The sequence below is a fragment of the Pseudophryne corroboree genome, unplaced genomic scaffold (assembly GCF_028390025.1).
Source record: "Pseudophryne corroboree isolate aPseCor3 unplaced genomic scaffold, aPseCor3.hap2 scaffold_704, whole genome shotgun sequence".
In the NCBI taxonomy this organism is placed as follows: Eukaryota; Metazoa; Chordata; class Amphibia; order Anura; family Myobatrachidae; genus Pseudophryne; species Pseudophryne corroboree.
This window is the reverse complement of record NW_026970287.1, coordinates 47,214-66,911: the sequence shown is the minus strand read 5'-3', so window position 1 is coordinate 66,911 and position 19,698 is coordinate 47,214. Positions and strand designations below refer to the sequence as shown.

The 19,698-nt window shown below is 37.4% G+C and overlaps 6 non-coding genes and 1 pseudogene across 6 annotated transcripts; all 7 read right to left on the bottom strand.

Moving 5' to 3' along the window:
• Window positions 1-403: 403 nt before the first annotated feature.
• LOC135038158 (U1 spliceosomal RNA) lies at window positions 404-566 on the bottom strand. The gene has a single exon (XR_010232559.1). It is a non-coding gene; the product is annotated as a U1 spliceosomal RNA (small nuclear RNA).
• Window positions 567-718: 152 nt separating this feature from the next.
• LOC135038149 (U1 spliceosomal RNA) lies at window positions 719-882 on the bottom strand. The gene has a single exon (XR_010232550.1). It is a non-coding gene; the product is annotated as a U1 spliceosomal RNA (small nuclear RNA).
• Window positions 883-1,547: 665 nt separating this feature from the next.
• On the bottom strand, window positions 1,548-1,710 carry LOC135038168 (U1 spliceosomal RNA). Its single transcript, XR_010232568.1, has one exon. It is a non-coding gene; the product is annotated as a U1 spliceosomal RNA (small nuclear RNA).
• A 152-nt stretch (window positions 1,711-1,862) lies between these two features.
• Window positions 1,863-2,026, bottom strand: LOC135038143 (U1 spliceosomal RNA). Its single transcript, XR_010232544.1, has one exon. It is a non-coding gene; the product is annotated as a U1 spliceosomal RNA (small nuclear RNA).
• A 692-nt stretch (window positions 2,027-2,718) lies between these two features.
• On the bottom strand, window positions 2,719-2,860 carry LOC135038173 (U1 spliceosomal RNA; annotated as a pseudogene).
• A 152-nt stretch (window positions 2,861-3,012) lies between these two features.
• Window positions 3,013-3,176, bottom strand: LOC135038156 (U1 spliceosomal RNA). The gene has a single exon (XR_010232557.1). It is a non-coding gene; the product is annotated as a U1 spliceosomal RNA (small nuclear RNA).
• An 11,660-nt stretch (window positions 3,177-14,836) lies between these two features.
• Window positions 14,837-14,910, bottom strand: TRNAN-AUU (transfer RNA asparagine (anticodon AUU)). Its single transcript has one exon. It is a non-coding gene; the product is annotated as a tRNA-Asn (tRNA).
• Window positions 14,911-19,698: the final 4,788 nt, after the last annotated feature.

The window sequence follows — 19,698 nt, the reverse complement described above, 5'->3', positions numbered from 1 at the left end:
GGCCAAAGTTGGCTGGAACCCTCATCTGCATATGAAAAGAGAAAAGGGGTATGCAGGGCATGGCGGCCTTTTGCGGCGCTTGGATGACCCTTAGTTCGCATTAAACACCCCCACCCTCCTTCGGTGTGGGGCTCATGTTGGCAATGCCCCAGCCCCTGAAGCATTCCAGCTGATTTCTTGCAGCAGCTGGGCACTGTAACAGCTCCAGAGCTGCTCTGTAAGGCAACTAAAAGGGTGTGGGCCCTGCAGCACTACCTGTAGTTCGCATTGTGCGTTGGAAGGCACAAAGTAAGCAGACGGGAGAAGTCAGGATAGTGCGCAAGGGCATAGAAGGGAGCGGCTCAAGAAAAGAGAAGTGGAAACAGACAGCAAACTAGGCTGGAGAGAGACCTGAGACAAAGAGATCTGAATTATACGAGAGCCGACCAGAGGAAACACAAATTATGCAGTCAAGTGTCCCACATTTGGGGAAATCGCAGGAGCAGCACACCCAGAGTGCAATGGGTGAGCCTTGCCCTGGGAGAAGCACCTTCCTGATCATAGTATCTCACCTGGCAGGTAAGTAGGAGTTGGGCTAGAGCTGGGGAGGGTCGCTGCTCGGGCACCCCCCTGTCAAGTGAAGGAGATCCAACTGAGGCAGCACAAGGGAACTCTCGAAAGAAGAACAAGGCTAGAGGAAGATCTGAGACAAAGAAATCTGACTTTTACCAGAGCTGACCAGAGGAAAGCACAAACACAGTCCCCCACTACCACAAATAATGCAGTCGAGTTTCCCACATTTGGGGAAATCACAGGGGTCAGCATACCCAGAATGCAATGAATGAACCTCACCCTGGGAGAACAATCTTCATGACCATGGTATCTCTTATGCAAAATAAGTATGATTTGGGATAGGGCTGGGGAGGGCCGCTGCTCAGGCATATCTCTGTCAAGTAAAGGAGATTCAACTGAGGCAGCACAAGGGAACTCTCATCTGGGGACAACAACTGCAGGGAGAACACATATTTTCAAATGAACATGGGAGGGCAGAAGGCTGCCTAATACTGAAGCACCCCCAAACAACAAACCAAATGCAACAACTAGTACAAGCATTCCTGGGGGAAGGTCTGCAGAAGACGGATTTGCATACAGTGATGTCATCCAAGCAGTGGGCCAAAGTTGGCTGGAACCCTCATCTGCATATGAAAAGAGAAAAGAGGTATGCAGGGCATGGCGGCCTTTTGCGGCGCTTGGATGACCCTTAGTTCGCATTAAACACCCCCACCCTCCTTCGGTGTGGGGCTCATATTGGCAATGCCCCAGCATTCAAGCTGATTTCTTGCAGCAGCTTGGCACTGTAACAGCTCCAGAGCTGCTCTGTAAGGCAAGTAAAAGGTTGTGGGCCCTGCAGCACTACCTGTAGTTTGCATTGTGCATTGGAAGGCACAAAGTAAGCAGACAGGAGTAGAAGTCAGGATAGTGCACAAGGGTATAGAAGGGAGGGGCTCAAAAAAAAAGAAGTGGAAACAGACAGCAAACTAGGCTGGAGAGAGACCTGAGACAAAGAGATCTGAATTATATGAAAGCCGACCAGTGGAAACACAAATTATGCAGTCAAGTTTCCCACATTTGGGGAAATCACAGGAGCAGCACACCCAGAGTGCAATGGATGAGCCTTGCCCTGGGAGAAGCACCTTCATGATCATAGTATCTCACCTGGCAGGTAAGTAGGAGTTGGGCTAGAGCTGGGGAGGGTCGCTGCTCGGGCACCCCCCTGTCAAGTGAAGGAGATCCAACTGAGGCAGCACAAGGGAACTCTCGAAAGAAGAACAAGGCTAGAGGAAGATCTGAGACAAAGAAATCTGACTTTTACCAGAGCTGACCAGAGGAAAGCACAAACACAGTCCCCCACTACCACAAATAATGCAGTCGAGTTTCCCACATTTGGGGAAATCACAGGGGTCAGCATACCCAGAATGCAATGAATGAACCTCACCCTGGGAGAACAATCTTCATGACCATGGTATCTCCTATGCAAAATAAGTATGATTTGGGATAGGGCTGGGGAGGGCCGCTGCTCAGGCACATCTCTGTCAAGTAAAGGAGATTCAACTGAGGCAGCACAAGGGAACTCTCATCTGGGGACAACAACTGCAGGGAGAACACATATTTTCAGATGAACATGGGAGGGCAGAAGGCTGCCTAATACTGAAGCACCCCCAAACAACAAACCAAATGCAACAACTAGTGCAAGCATTCCTGGGGGAAGGCCTGCAGCAGATGGATTTGCATATGGTGATGTCATCCAAGCAGTGGGTCAAAGTTGGCTTCAACCCTCGTCTGCATATGAAAAGAGAAAAGGGGCATGCAGGGCATGGCGGCCTTTTGCGGCGCTTGGATGACCCCTAGTTCGCATTAAACACCTCCACCCTCCTTCGGTGTGGGGCTCATGTTGGCTATGCCCCAGCCCCTGAAGCATTCAAGCTGATTTCTTGCAGCAGCTGGGCACTGTAACAGCTCCAGAGCTGCTCTGTAAGGCAAGTAAAAGGGTGTGGGCCCTGCAGCACTACCTGTAGTTCACATTGTGCGTTGGAAGGCACAAAGTAAGCAGATGGGAGAAGTCAGGCTAGTGTGCAAGGGCATAGAAGGGAGCGGCTCAAGAAAAGAGAAGTGGAAACAGACAGCAAACTAGGCTGAAGAGAGACCTGAGACAAAGAGATCTGAATTATATGAGAGCCGACCAGGGGAAACACAAATTATGCAGTCAAGTGTCCCACATTTGGGGAAATCAAAGGGGCAGCACACCCAGAGTGCAATGGGTGAGCCTTGCCCTGGGAGAAGCACCTTCCTGATCATAGTATCTCACCTGGCAGGTAAGTAGGAGTTGGGCTAGAGCTGGGGAGGGTCGCTGCTCGGGCACCCCCCTGTCAAGTGAAGGAGATCCAACTGAGGCAGCACAAGGGAACTCTCGAAAGAAGAACAAGGCTAGAGGAAGATCTGAGACAAAGAAATCTGACTTTTACCAGAGCTGACCAGAGGAAAGCACAAACACAGTCCCCCACTACCACAAATAATGCAGTCGTGTTTCCCATATTTGGGGAAATCACAGGGGTCATCATACCCAGAATGCAATGAATGAACCTCACCCTGGGAGAACAATCTTCATGACCATGATATCTCCTATGCAAAATAAGTATGATTTGGGATAGGGCTGGGGAGGGCCGCTGCTCAGGCACATCTCTGTCAAGTAAAGGCGATTCAACTGAGGCAGCACAAGGGAACTCTCATCTGGGGACAACAACTGCAGGGAGAACACATATTTTCAAATGAACATGGGAGGGCAGAAGGCTGCCTAATACTGAAGCACCCCCAAACAACAAACCAAATGCAACAACTAGTACAAGCATTCCTGGGGGAAGGTCTGCAGAAGACGGATTTGCATACAGTGATGCTGGGCCCATAACCCAGAGGTAGGCAGATTGAAACTATCCTCTGCTATATGCATTTTTTTTGTGTTAATTAAAGTAATCCAAAACTGGGATTGATATTTTGTCTCTTTTATTTTTACTTAAAGTACAATAACTTTTACCATTTTAATTTGTTTTAATAGTATATTGACAGTATTGTTTTCTTTCAAAAATCCACTTCATTTTCTTTACCCTATTATTAAAATGGTAATTGACAAAAACAAACTACATTGTCACCAGAAGAGCAATACAAAATGTACAAGTGATATATTAAAATCATCTTTCCAGCTTGAATTTCAATGATGCATTGGGGCAACGATTTTGTGAGAAACATCTTCACCCTTAAATAAAGATTTTCTTAATTCCTTACCTGTGTGCTAATTAGATATCACCTTGTTTTCACATTAAACAGACTTCCACATGAGAAAGCAGCAAGGATGCAGTGGCGTTAATGTTTCCTGGTGTCAACCTGTATTATTTCAGTAGACATTGAAATGAGGATGCATCTTGCTGCCTTTCCAATGAAGCAAGTTTAATTTAGTAATAGGTGAAAAACCATCCTTACAAAGGTGTTAATCAGAGACTTGGCTTTGTGGACACTTTTCAGAGAACAAATTTGTTAGCATAAAAATAAAGCCAGAAAATAAAGAGCTGTTTAATCACTCAATTGGATTTTTCTGCCAGCATATTTTTTTTCTCTGCAACCCACTGCTAAATTGTGCTTCCTAGCTGTTTTTATAAAATCACTGAATCAAATCTAACTCTGATTACATCAGAGAAGGCCAGGTACCCTACACCATAAAAGGGGGTATGAAATTTTGACTGTCTACTTAAAGATCACCAAAATCTGATAACAAGGTCAATTAGGTCCCTGTGTGGGATTGAACCACCAACCTTTTGGTTAATAGCCGTACATACTAACTGATTGCGCCACAGAGACACTTTGCAAAAGTCCATACTGACAAAGGCTAATAAGCATTCATCTAAAACGTTTCCTAGAAAAACTTTAAAAAGTCAATAATCTGGAAAGTTTTTGTAAGATGTTTCTTCCATCAACCAACGAAGAAACACATTGGTACTTTCCCATGATGAGTGAGTGCTTCAGGATCTCTTGAACTTACATGTGCAGCAGAGTACTGCAATGGAAGCATGCTGGGCCCATAACCCAGAGGTAGGCAGATTGAAACTATCCTCTGCTATATGCATTTTTTTGTTTGTTAATTAAAGTAATCCAAAACTGGGATTGATATTTTGGCTCTTTTATTTTTACTTAAAGTACAATAACTTTTACCATTTTAATTTGTTTTAATAGTATATTGACAGTATTGTTTTCTTTCAAAAATCCACTTCATTTTCTTTACCCTATTATTAAAATGGTAATTGACAAAAACAAACTACATTGTCACCAGAAGAGCAATACAAAATGTACAAGTGATATATTAAAATCATCTTTCCAGCTTGAATTTCAATGATGCATTGGGTCAACAATTTTGTGAGAAACATCTTCACCCTTAAATAAAGATTTTCTTAATTCCTTACCTGTGTGCTAATTAGATATCACCTTGTTTTCACATTAAACAGACTTCCACATGAGAAAGCAGCAAGGATGCAGTGGCGTTAATGTTTCCTGGTGTCAACCTGTATTATTTCAGTAGACATTGAAATGAGGATACATCTTGCTGCCTTTCCAATGAAGCAAGTTTAATTTAGTAATAGGTGAAAAACCATCCCTACAAAGGTGTTAATCAGAGACTTGGCTTTGTGGACACTTTTCAGAGAACAAATTTGTTAGCATAAAAATAAAGCCAGAAAATGAAGAGCTGTTTAATCACGCAATTTGATTTTTTTGCCAGCATATTTCTTTTTCTCTGCAACCCACTGCTAAATTGTGCTTCCTAGATGTTTTTATAAAATCACTGAATCAAATCTAACTCTGATTACATCAGAGAAGGCCAGGTACCCTACACCATAACAGGGGGTATGAAATTTGACTTGTCTACTTAAAGATCACCAAAATCTGATAACAAGGTCAATTACGTCCCTGGGTGGGATTGAACCACTAACCTTTTGGTTAATTGCCGTACACACTAACTGATTGCGCCACAGAGACACTTTGCAAAAGTCCATACTGACAAATGCTAATAAGCATTCATCTAAAACGTTTCCTAGAAAAACTTAAAAAAGTCAATAATCTGGAGAGTTTTTGTAAGATGTTTCTTCTATCAACCAACGAAGAAACACATTGGTACTTTTCCATGATGAGTGAGTGCTTCAGGATCTCTTGCACTTACATGTGCAGCAGAGTACAGCAATGGAAGCATGCTGGGCCCATAACCCAGAGGTAGGCAGATTGAAACTATCCTCTGCTATATGCATTTTTTTGTTTGTTAATTAAAGTAATCCAAAACTGGGATTGATATTTTGGCTCTTTTATTTTTACTTAAAGTACAATAACTTTTACCATTTTAATTTGTTTTAATAGTATATTGACAGTATTGTTTTCTTTCAAAAATCCACTTAATTTTCTTTACCCTATAATAAAATGGTAATTGACAAAAACAAACTACATTGTCACCAGAAGAGCAATACAAAATGTACAAGTGATATATTAAAATCATCTTTCCAGCTTGAATTTCAATGATGCATTGGGTCAACAATTTTGTGAGAAACATCTTCACCCTTAAATAAAGATTTTCTTAATTCCTTACCTGTGTGCTAATTAGATATCACCTTGTTTTCACATTAAACAGACTTCCACATGAGAAAGCAGCAAGGATGCAGTGGCGTTAATGTTTCCTGGTGTCAACCTGTATTATTTCAGTAGACATTGAAATGAGGATACATCTTGCTGCCTTTCCAATGAAGCAAGTTTAATTTAGTAATAGGTGAAAAACCATCCCTACAAAGGTGTTAATCAGAGACTTGGCTTTGTGGACACTTTTCAGAGAACAAATTTGTTAGCATAAAAATAAAGCCAGAAAATGAAGAGCTGTTTAATCACGCAATTTGATTTTTTTGCCAGCATATTTCTTTTTCTCTGCAACCCACTGCTAAATTGTGCTTCCTAGATGTTTTTATAAAATCACTGAATCAAATCTAACTCTGATTACATCAGAGAAGGCCAGGTACCCTACACCATAACAGGGGGTATGAAATTTGACTTGTCTACTTAAAGATCACCAAAATCTGATAACAAGGTCAATTACGTCCCTGGGTGGGATTGAACCACTAACCTTTTGGTTAATTGCCGTACACACTAACTGATTGCGCCACAGAGACACTTTGCAAAAGTACATACTGACAAATGCTAATAAGCATTCATCTAAAACGTTTCCTAGAAAAACTTAAAAAAGTCAATAATCTGGAGAGTTTTTGTAAGATGTTTCTTCTATCAACCAACGAAGAAACACATTGGTACTTTTCCATGATGAGTGAGTGCTTCAGGATCTCTTGCACTTACATGTGCAGCAGAGTACAGCAATGGAAGCATGCTGGGCCCATAACCCAGAGGTAGGCAGATTGAAACTATCCTCTGCTATATGCATTTTTTTGTTTGTTAATTAAAGTAATCCAAAACTGGGATTGATATTTTGGCTCTTTTATTTTTACTTAAAGTACAATAACTTTTACCATTTTAATTTGTTTTAATAGTATATTGACAGTATTGTTTTCTTTCAAAAATCCACTTAATTTTCTTTACCCTATAATAAAATGGTAATTGACAAAAACAAACTACATTGTCACCAGAAGAGCAATACAAAATGTACAAGTGATATATTAAAATCATCTTTCCAGCTTGAATTTCAATGATGCATGGGGGCAACGATTTTGTGAGAAACATCTTCACCCTTAAATAAAGATTTTCTTAATTCCTTACCTGTGTGCTAATTAGATATCACCTTGTTTTCACATTAAACAGACTTCCACATGAGAAAGCAGCAAGGATGCAGTGGCGTTAATGTTTCCTGGTGTCAACCTGTATTATTTCAGTAGACATTGAAATGAGGATACATCTTGCTGCCTTTCCAATGAAGCAAGTTTAATTTAGTAATAGGTGAAAAACCATCCTTACAAAGGTGTTAATCAGAGACTTGGCTTTGTGGACACTTTTCAGAGAACAAATTTGTTAGCATAAAAATAAAGCCAGAAAATAAAGAGCTGTTTAATCACTCAATTGGATTTTTCTGCCAGCATATTTTTTTTCTCTGCAACCCACTGCTAAATTGTGCTTCCTAGCTGTTTTTATAAAATCACTGAATCAAATCTAACTCTGATTACATCAGAGAAGGCCAGGTACCCTACACCATAACAGGGGGTTTGAAATTTTGACTTGTCTACTTAAAGATCACCAAAATCTGATAACAAGGTCAATTAGGTCCCTGGGTGGGATTGAACCACCAACCTTTTGGTTAATAGCCGTACATACTAACTGATTGCGCCACAGAGACACTTTGCAAAAGTCCATACTGACAAAGGCTAATAAGCATTCATCTAAAACGTTTCCTAGAAAAACTTTCAAAAGTCAATAATCTGGAGAGTTTTTGTAAGATGTTTCTTCCATCAACCAACGAAGAAACACATTGGTACTTTCCCATGATGAGTGAGTGCTTCAGGATCTCTTGAACTTACATGTGCAGCAGAGTACTGCAATGGAAGCATGCTGGGCCCATAACCCAGAGGTAGGCAGATTGAAACTATCCTCTGCTATATGCATTTTTTTTTTGTTAATTAAAGTAATCCAAAACTGGGATTGATATTTTGTCTCTTTTATTTTTACTTAAAGTACAATAACTTTTACCATTTTAATTTGTTTTAATAGTATATTGACAGTATTGTTTTCTTTCAAAAATCCACTTCATTTTCTTTACCCTATTATTAAAATGGTAACTGACAAAAACAAACTACATTGTCACCAGAAGAGCAATACAAAATGTACAAGTGATATATTAAAATCACATTTCCAGCTTGAATTTCAATGATGCATTGGGGCAACGATTTTGTGAGAAACATCTTCACCCTTAAATAAAGATTTTCTTAATTCCTTACCTGTGTGCTAATTAGATATCACCTTGTTTTCATATTAAACAGACTTCCACATGAGAAAGCAGCAAGGATGCAGTGGCGTTAATGTTTCCTGGTGTCAACTTGTATTATTTTAGTAGACATTGAAATGAGGATGCATCTTGCTGCCTTTCCAATGAAGCAAGTTTAATTTAGTAATAGGTGAAAAACCATCCTTACAAAGGTGTTAATCAGAGACTTGGCTTTGTGGACACTTTTCAGAGAACAAATTTGTTAGCATAAAAATAAAGCCAGAAAATGAAGAGCTGTTTAATCACTCAATTGGATTTTTCTGCCAGCATATTTTTTTTCTCTGCAACCCACTGCTAAATTGTGCTTCCTAGCTGTTTTTATAAAATCACTGAATCAAATCTAACTCTGATTACATCAGAGAAGGCCAGGTACCCTAAACCATAACAGGGGGTTTGAAATTTTGACTTGTCTACTTAAAGATCACCAAAATCTGATAACAAGGTCAATTAGGTCCCTGGGTGGGATTGAACCACCAACCTTATGGTTAATAGCCGTACATACTAACTGATTGCGCCACAGACACACTTTGCAAAAGTCCGTACTGACAAAGGCTAATAAGCATTCATCTAAAACGTTTCCTAGAAAAACTTTCAAAAGTCAATAATCTGGAGAGTTTTTGTAAGATGTTTCTTCCATCAACCAACGAAGAAACACATTGGTACTTTCCCATGATGAGTGAGTGCTTCAGGATCTCTTGCACTTACATGTGCAGCAGAGTACTGCAATGGAAGCATGCTGGGCCCATAACCCAGAGGTAGGCAGATTGAAACTATCCTCTGCTATATGCATTTTTTTGTTTGTTAATTAAAGTAATCCAAAACTGGGATTGATATTTTGGCTCTTTTATTTTTACTTAAAGTACAATAACTTTTACCATTTTAATTTGTTTTAATAGTATATTGACAGTATTGTTTTCTTTCAAAAATCCACTTAATTTTCTTTACCCTATAATAAAATGGTAATTGACAAAAACAAACTACATTGTCACCAGAAGAGCAATACAAAATGTACAAGTGATATATTAAAATCATCTTTCCAGCTTGAATTTCAATGATGCATGGGGGCAACGATTTTGTGAGAAACATCTTCACCCTTAAATAAAGATTTTCTTAATTCCTTACCTGTGTGCTAATTAGATATCACCTTGTTTTCACATTAAACAGACTTCCACATGAGAAAGCAGCAAGGATGCAGTGGCGTTAATGTTTCCTGGTGTCAACCTGTATTATTTCAGTAGACATTGAAATGAGGATACATCTTGCTGCCTTTCCAATGAAGCAAGTTTAATTTAGTAATAGGTGAAAAACCATCCTTACAAAGGTGTTAATCAGAGACTTGGCTTTGTGGACACTTTTCAGAGAACAAATTTGTTAGCATAAAAATAAAGCCAGAAAATAAAGAGCTGTTTAATCACTCAATTGGATTTTTCTGCCAGCATATTTTTTTTCTCTGCAACCCACTGCTAAATTGTGCTTCCTAGCTGTTTTTATAAAATCACTGAATCAAATCTAACTCTGATTACATAAGAGAAGGCCAGGTACCCTACACCATAACAGGGGGTTTGAAATTTTGACTTGTCTACTTAAAGATCACCAAAATCTGATAACAAGGTCAATTAGGTCCCTGGGTGGGATTGAACCACCAACCTTTTGGTTAATAGCCGTACATACTAACTGATTGCGCCACAGAGACACTTTGCAAAAGTCCATACTGACAAAGGCTAATAAGCATTCATCTAAAACGTTTCCTAGAAAAACTTTCAAAAGTCAATAATCTGGAGAGTTTTTGTAAGATGTTTCTTCCATCAACCAACGAAGAAACACATTGGTACTTTCCCATGATGAGTGAGTGCTTCAGGATCTCTTGAACTTACATGTGCAGCAGAGTACTGCAATGGAAGCATGCTGGGCCCATAACCCAGAGGTAGGCAGATTGAAACTATCCTCTGCTATATGCATTTTTTTTTTGTTAATTAAAGTAATCCAAAACTGGGATTGATATTTTGTCTCTTTTATTTTTACTTAAAGTACAATAACTTTTACCATTTTAATTTGTTTTAATAGTATATTGACAGTATTGTTTTCTTTCAAAAATCCACTTCATTTTCTTTACCCTATTATTAAAATGGTAACTGACAAAAACAAACTACATTGTCACCAGAAGAGCAATACAAAATGTACAAGTGATATATTAAAATCACATTTCCAGCTTGAATTTCAATGATGCATTGGGGCAACGATTTTGTGAGAAACATCTTCACCCTTAAATAAAGATTTTCTTAATTCCTTACCTGTGTGCTAATTAGATATCACCTTGTTTTCATATTAAACAGACTTCCACATGAGAAAGCAGCAAGGATGCAGTGGCGTTAATGTTTCCTGGTGTCAACTTGTATTATTTTAGTAGACATTGAAATGAGGATGCATCTTGCTGCCTTTCCAATGAAGCAAGTTTAATTTAGTAATAGGTGAAAAACCATCCTTACAAAGGTGTTAATCAGAGACTTGGCTTTGTGGACACTTTTCAGAGAACAAATTTGTTAGCATAAAAATAAAGCCAGAAAATGAAGAGCTGTTTAATCACTCAATTGGATTTTTCTGCCAGCATATTTTTTTTCTCTGCAACCCACTGCTAAATTGTGCTTCCTAGCTGTTTTTATAAAATCACTGAATCAAATCTAACTCTGATTACATCAGAGAAGGCCAGGTACCCTAAACCATAACAGGGGGTTTGAAATTTTGACTTGTCTACTTAAAGATCACCAAAATCTGATAACAAGGTCAATTAGGTCCCTGGGTGGGATTGAACCACCAACCTTATGGTTAATAGCCGTACATACTAACTGATTGCGCCACAGACACACTTTGCAAAAGTCCGTACTGACAAAGGCTAATAAGCATTCATCTAAAACGTTTCCTAGAAAAACTTTCAAAAGTCAATAATCTGGAGAGTTTTTGTAAGATGTTTCTTCCATCAACCAACGAAGAAACACATTGGTACTTTCCCATGATGAGTGAGTGCTTCAGGATCTCTTGCACTTACATGTGCAGCAGAGTACTGCAATGGAAGCATGCTGGGCCCATAACCCAGAGGTAGGCAGATTGAAACTATCCTCTGCTATATGCATTTTTTTTTTGTTAATTAAAGTAATCCAAAACTGGGATTGATATTTTGTCTCTTTTATTTTTACTTAAAGTACAATAACTTTTACCATTTTAATTTGTTTTAATAGTATATTGACAGTATTGTTTTTTTTCAAAAATCCACTTCATTTTCTTTACCCTATTATTAAAATGGTAATTGACAAAAACAAACTACATTGTCACCAGAAGAGCAATACAAAATGTACAAGTGATATATTAAAATCATCTTTCCAGCTTGAATTTCAATGTTGCATTGGGGCAACAATTTTGTGAGAAACATCTTCACCCTTAAATAAAGATTTTCTTAATTCCTTACCTGTGTGCTAATTAGATATCACCTTGTTTTCACATTAAACAGACTTCCACATGAGAAAGCAGCAAGGATGCAGTGGCGTTAATGTTTCCTGGTGTCAACCTGTATTATTTCAGTAGACATTGAAATGAGGATACATCTTGCTGCCTTTCCAATGAAGCAAGTTTAATTTAGTAATAGGTGAAAAACCATCCCTACAAAGGTGTTAATCAGAGACTTGGCTTTGTGGACACTTTTCAGAGAACAAATTTGTTAGCATAAAAATAAAGCCAGAAAATGAAGAGCTGTTTAATCACGCAATTTGATTTTTTTGCCAGCATATTTCTTTTTCTCTGCAACCCACTGCTAAATTGTGCTTCCTAGATGTTTTTATAAAATCACTGAATCAAATCTAACTCTGATTACATCAGAGAAGGCCAGGTACCCTACACCATAACAGGGGGTATGAAATTTGACTTGTCTACTTAAAGATCACCAAAATCTGATAACAAGGTCAATTACGTCCCTGGGTGGGATTGAACCACCAACCTTTTGGTTAATAGCTGTACACACTAACTGATTGCGCCACAGAGACACTTTGCAAAAGTACATACTGACAAATGCTAATAAGCATTCATCTAAAACGTTTCCTAGAAAAACTTAAAAAAGTCAATAATCTGGAGAGTTTTTGTAAGATGTTTCTTCTATCAACCAACGAAGAAACACATTGGTACTTTCCCATGATGAGTGAGTGCTTCAGGATCTCTTGCACTTACATGTGCAGCAGAGTACAGCAATGGAAGCATGCTGGGCCCATAACCCAGAGGTAGGCAGATTGAAACTATCCTCTGCTATATGCATTTTTTTGTTTGTTAATTAAAGTAATCCAAAACTGGGATTGATATTTTGGCTCTTTTATTTTTACTTAAAGTACAATAACTTTTACCATTTTAATTTGTTTTAATAGTATATTGACAGTATTGTTTTCTTTCAAAAATCCACTTCATTTTCTTTACCCTATTATTAAAATGGTAATTGACAAAAACAAACTACATTGTCACCAGAAGAGCAATACAAAATGTACAAGTGATATATTAAAATCATCTTTCCAGCTTGAATTTCAATGATGCATTGGGGCAACGATTTTGTGAGAAACATCTTCACCCTTAAATAAAGATTTTCTTAATTCCTTACCTGTGTGCTAATTAGATATCACCTTGTTTTCACATTAAACAGACTTACACAAGAGAAAGCAGCAAGGATGCAGTGGCGTTAATGTTTCCTGGTGTCAACCTGTATTAATTCAGTAGACATTGAAATGAGGATGCATCTTGCTGCCTTTCCAATGAAGCAAGTTTAATTTAGTAATAGGTGAAAAACCATCCTTACAAAGGTGTTAATCAGAGACTTGGCTTTGTGGACACTTTTCAGAGAACAAATTTGTTAGCATAAAAATAAAGCCAGAAAATAAAGAGCTGTTTAATCACTCAATTGGATTTTTCTGCCAGCATATTTTTTTTCTCTGCAACCCACTGCTAAATTGTGCTTCCTAGCTGTTTTTATAAAATCACTGAATCAAATCTAACTCTGATTACATCAGAGAAGGCCAGGTACCCTACACCATAACAGGGGGTTTGAAATTTTGACTTGTCTACTTAAAGATCACAAAAATCTGATAACAAGGTCAATTAGGTCCCTTGGTGGGATTGAACCACCAACCTTATGGTTAATAGCCGTACATACTAACTGATTGCGCCACAGAGACACTTTGCAAAAGTCCATACTGACAAAGGCTAATAAGCATTCATCTAAAACGTTTCCTAGAAAAACTTTCAAAAGTCAATAATCTGGAGAGTTTTTGTAAGATGTTTCTTCCATCAACCAACGAAGAAACACATTGGTACTTTCCCATGATGAGTGAGTGCTTCAGGATCTCTTGAACTTACATGTGCAGCAGAGTACTGCAATGGAAGCATGCTGGGCCCATAACCCAGAGGTAGGCAGATTGAAACTATCCTCTGCTATATGCATTTTTTTTTTGTTAATTAAAGTAATCCAAAACTGGGATTGATATTTTGTCTCTTTTATTTTTACTTAAAGTACAATAACTTTTACCATTTTAATTTGTTTTAATAGTATATTGACAGTATTGCTTTCTTTCAAAAATCCACTTCATTTTCTTTACCCTATTATTAAAATGGTAATTGACAAAAACAAACTACATTGTCACCAGAAGAGCAATACAAAATGTACAAGTGATATATTAAAATCATCTTTCCAGCTTGAATTTCAATGTTGCATTGGGTCAACAATTTTGTGAGAAACATCTTCACCCTTAAATAAAGATTTTCTTAATTCCTTACCTGTGTGCTAATTAGATATCACCTTGTTTTCACATTAAACAGACTTCCACATGAGAAAGCAGCAAGGATGCAGTGGCGTTAATGTTTCCTGGTGTCAACTTGTATTATTTCAGTAGACATTGAAATGAGGATGCATCTTGCTGCCTTTCCAATGAAGCAAGTTTAATTTAGTAATAGGTGAAAAACCATCCTTACAAAGGTGTTAATCAGAGACTTGGCTTTGTGGACACTTTTCAGAGAACAAATTTGTTAGCATAAAAATAAAGCCAGAAAATGAAGAGCTGTTTAATCACTCGATTGGATTTTTCTGCCAGCATATTTTTTTTCTCTGCAACCCACTGCTAAATTGTGCTTCCTAGCTGTTTTTTATAAAATCACTGAATCAAATCTAACTCTGATTACATCAGAGAAGGCCATGTACCCTACACCATAAGAGGAGGTTTGAAATTTTGACTTGTCTACTTAAATATCACCAAAATCTGATCACAAGGTTAATTACGTCCCTGGGTGGGATTGAACCACCAACCTTTTGGTTAATAGCCAAACACACTAACCGATTGCGCCACAGAGACACTTTGCAAAAGTCCATACTGACAAAGGCTAATAAGCATTCATCTAAAACGTTTCCTAGAAAAACTTTAAAAAGTCAATAATCTGGAGAGTTTTTGTAAGATGTTTCTTCCATCAACCAACGAAGAAACACATTGGTACTTTCCCATGATAAGTGAGTGCTTCAGGATCTCTTGCACTTACATGTGCAGCAGAGTACTGCAATGGAAGCATGCTGGGCCCATAACCCAGAGGTAGGCAGATTGAAACTATCCTCTGCTATATGCATTTTTTTGTTTGTTAATTAAAGTAATCAAAAACTGGGATTGATATTTTGGCTCTTTTATTTTTACTTAAAGTACAATAACTTTTACCATTTTAATTTGTTTTAATAGTATATTGACAGTATTGTTTTCTTTCAAAAATCCACTTAATTTTCTTTACCCTATAATAAAATGGTAATTGACAAAAACAAACTACATTGTCACCAGAAGAGCAATACAAAATGTACAAGTGATATATTAAAATCATCTTTCCAGCTTGAATTTCAATGATGCATGGGGGCAACGATTTTGTGAGAAACATCTTCACCCTTAAATAAAGATTTTCTTAATTCCTTACCTGTGTGCTAATTAGATATCACCTTGTTTTCACATTAAACAGACTTCCACATGAGAAAGCAGCAAGGATGCAGTGGCGTTAATGTTTCCTGGTGTCAACCTGTATTATTTCAGTAGACATTGAAATGAGGATGCATCTTGCTGCCTTTCCAATGAAGCAAGTTTAATTTAGTAATAGGTGAAAAACCATCCTTACAAAGGTGTTAATCAGAGACTTGGCTTTGTGGACACTTTTCAGAGAACAAATTTGTTAGCATAAAAATAAAGCCAGAAAATAAAGAGCTGTTTAATCACTCAATTGGATTTTTCTGCCAGCATATTTTTTTTCTCTGCAACCCACTGCTAAATTGTGCTTCCTAGCTGTTTTTATAAAATCACTGAATCAAATCTAACTCTGATTACATCAGAGAAGGCCAGGTACCCTACACCATAACAGGGGGTTTGAAATTTTGACTTGTCTACTTAAAGATCACCAAAATCTGATAACAAGGTCAATTAGGTGCCTGGGTGGGATTGAACCACCAACCTTTTGGTTAATAGCCGTACATACTAACTGATTGCGCCACAGAGACACTTTGCAAAAGTCCATACTGACAAAGGCTAATAAGCATTCATCTAAAACGTTTCCTAGAAAAACTTTCAAAAGTCAATAATCTGGAGAGTTTTTGTAAGATGTTTCTTACATCAACCAACGAAGAAACACATTGGTACTTTCCCATGATGAGTGAGTGCTTCAGGATCTCTTGAACTTACATGTGCAGCAGAGTACTGCAATGGAAGCATGCTGGGCCCATAACCCAGAGGTAGGCAGATTGAAACTATCCTCTGCTATATGCATTTTTTTTTGTTAATTAAAGTAATCCAAAACTGGGATTGATATTTTGTCTCTTTTATTTTTACTTAAAGTACAATAACTTTTACCATTTTAATTTGTTTTAATAGTATATTGACAGTATTGTTTTCTTTCAAAAATCCACTTCATTTTCTTTACCCTATTATTAAAATGGTAATTGACAAAAACAAACTACATTGTCACCAGAAGAGCAATACAAAATGTACAAGTGATATATTAAAATCACATTTCCAGCTTGAATTTCAATGATGCATTGGGGCAACGATTTTGTGAGAAACATCTTCACCCTTAAATAAAGATTTTCTTAATTCCTTACCTGTGTGCTAATTAGATATCACCTTGTTTTCATATTAAACATACTTCCACATGAGAAAGCAGCAAGGATGCAGTGGCGTTAATGTTTCCTGGTGTCAACTTGTATTATTTTAGTAGACATTGAAATGAGGATGCATCTTGCTGCCTTTCCAATGAAGCAAGTTTAATTTAGTAATAGGTGAAAAACCATCCTTACAAAGGTGTTAATCAGAGACTTGGCTTTGTGGACACTTTTCAGAGAACAAATTTGTTAGCATAAAAATAAAGCCAGAAAATGAAGAGCTGTTTAATCACTCAATTGGATTTTTCTGCCAGCATATTTTTTTTCTCTGCAACCCACTGCTAAATTGTGCTTCCTAGCTGTTTTTATAAAATCACTGAATCAAATCTAACTCTGATTACATCAGAGAAGGCCAGGTACCCTAAACCATAACAGGGGGTTTGAAATTTTGACTTGTCTACTTAAAGATCACCAAAATCTGATAACAAGGTCAATTAGGTCCCTGGGTGGGATTGAACCACCAACCTTATGGTTAATAGCCGTACATACTAACTGATTGCGCCACAGAGACACTTTGCAAAAGTCCTTACTGACAAAGGCTAATAAGCATTCATCTAAAACGTTTCCTAGAAAAACTTTCAAAAGTCAATAATCTGGAGAGTTTTTGTAAGATGTTTCTTCCATCAACCAACGAAGAAACACATTGGTACTTTCCCATGATGAGTGAGTGCTTCAGGATCTCTTGCACTTACATGTGCAGCAGAGTACTGCAATGGAAGCATGCTGGGCCCATAACCCAGAGGTAGGCAGATTGAAACTATCCTCTGCTATATGCATTTTTTTTTTGTTAATTAAAGTAATCCAAAACTGGGATTGATATTTTGTCTCTTTTATTTTTACTTAAAGTACAATAACTTTTACCATTTTAATTTGTTTTAATAGTATATTGACAGTATTGTTTTTTTTTCAAAAATCCACTTCATTTTCTTTACCCTATTATTAAAATGGTAATTGACAAAAACAAACTACATTGTCACCAGAAGAGCAATACAAAATGTACAAGTGATATATTAAAATCATCTTTCCAGCTTGAATTTCAATGTTGCATTGGGTCAACAATTTTGTGAGAAACATCTTCACCCTTAAATAAAGATTTTCTTAATTCCTTACCTGTGTGCTAATTAGATATCACCTTGTTTTCACATTAAACAGACTTCCACATGAGAAAGCAGCAAGGATGCAGTGGCGTTAATGTTTCCTGGTGTCAACCTGTATTATTTCAGTAGACATTGAAATGAGGATACATCTTGCTGCCTTTCCAATGAAGCAAGTTTAATTTAGTAATAGGTGAAAAACCATCCCTACAAAGGTGTTAATCAGAGACTTGGCTTTGTGGACACTTTTCAGAGAACAAATTTGTTAGCATAAAAATAAAGCCAGAAAATGAAGAGCTGTTTAATCACGCAATTTGATTTTTTTGCCAGCATATTTCTTTTTCTCTGCAACCCACTGCTAAATTGTGCTTCCTAGATGTTTTTATAAAATCACTGAATCAAATCTAACTCTGATTACATCAGAGAAGGCCAGGTACCCTACACCATAACAGGGGGTATGAAATTTGACTTGTCTACTTAAAGATCACCAAAATCTGATAACAAGGTCAATTACGTCCCTGGGTGGGATTGAACCACCAACCTTTTGGTTAATAGCCGTACACACTAACTGATTGCGCCACAGAGACACTTTGCAAAAGTACATACTGACAAATGCTAATAAGCATTCATCTAAAACGTTTCCTAGAAAAACTTAAAAAAGTCAATAATCTGGAGAGTTTTTGTAAGATGTTTCTTCTATCAACCAACGAAGAAACACATTGGTACTTTCCCATGATGAGTGAGTGCTTCAGGATCTCTTGCACTTACATGTGCAGCAGAGTACAGCAATGGAAGCATGCTGGGCCCATAACCCAGAGGTAGGCAGATTGAAACTATCCTCTGCTATATGCATTTTTTTGTTTGTTAATTAAAGTAATCCAAAACTGGGATTGATATTTTGGCTCTTTTATTTTTACTTAAAGTACAATAACTTTTACCATTTTAATTTGTTTTAATAGTATATTGACAGTATTGTTTTCTTTCAAAAATCCACTTAATTTTCTTTACCCTATTATTAAAATGGTAATTGACAAAAACAAACTACATTGTCACCAGAAGAGCAATACAAAATGTACAAGTGATATATTAAAATCATCTTTCCAGCTTGAATTTCAATGATGCATTGGGGCAACGATTTTGTGAGAAACATCTTCACCCTTAAATAAAGATTTTCTTAATTCCTTACCTGTGTGCTAATTAGATATCACCTTGTTTTCACATTAAACAGACTTACACAAGAGAAAGCAGCAAGGATGCAGTGGCGTTAATGTTTCCTGGTGTCAACCTGTATTAATTCAGTAGACATTGAAATGAGGATGCATCTTGCTGCCTTTCCAATGAAGCAAGTTTAATTTAGTAATAGGTGAAAAACCATCCTTACAAAGGTGTTAATCAGAGACTTGGCTTTGTGGACACTTTTCAGAGAACAAATTTGTTAGCATAAAAATAAAGCCAGAAAATAAAGAGCTGTTTAATCACTCAATTGGATTTTTCTGCCAGCATATTTTTTTTCTCTGCAACCCACTGCTAAATTGTGCTTCCTAGCTGTTTTTATAAAATCACTGAATCAAATCTAACTCTGATTACATCAGAGAAGGCCAGGTACCCTACACCATAACAGGGGGTTTGAAATTTTGACTTGTCTACTTAAAGATCACCAAAATCTGATAACAAGGTCAATTAGGTCCCTGGGTGGGATTGAACCACCAACCTTATGGTTAATAGCCGTACATATTAACTGATTGCGCCACAGAGACACTTTGCAAAAGTCCATACTGACAAAGGCTAATAAGCATTCATCTAAAACGTTTCCTAGAAAAACTTTCAAAAGTCAATAATCTGGAGAGTTTTTGTAAGATGTTTCTTCC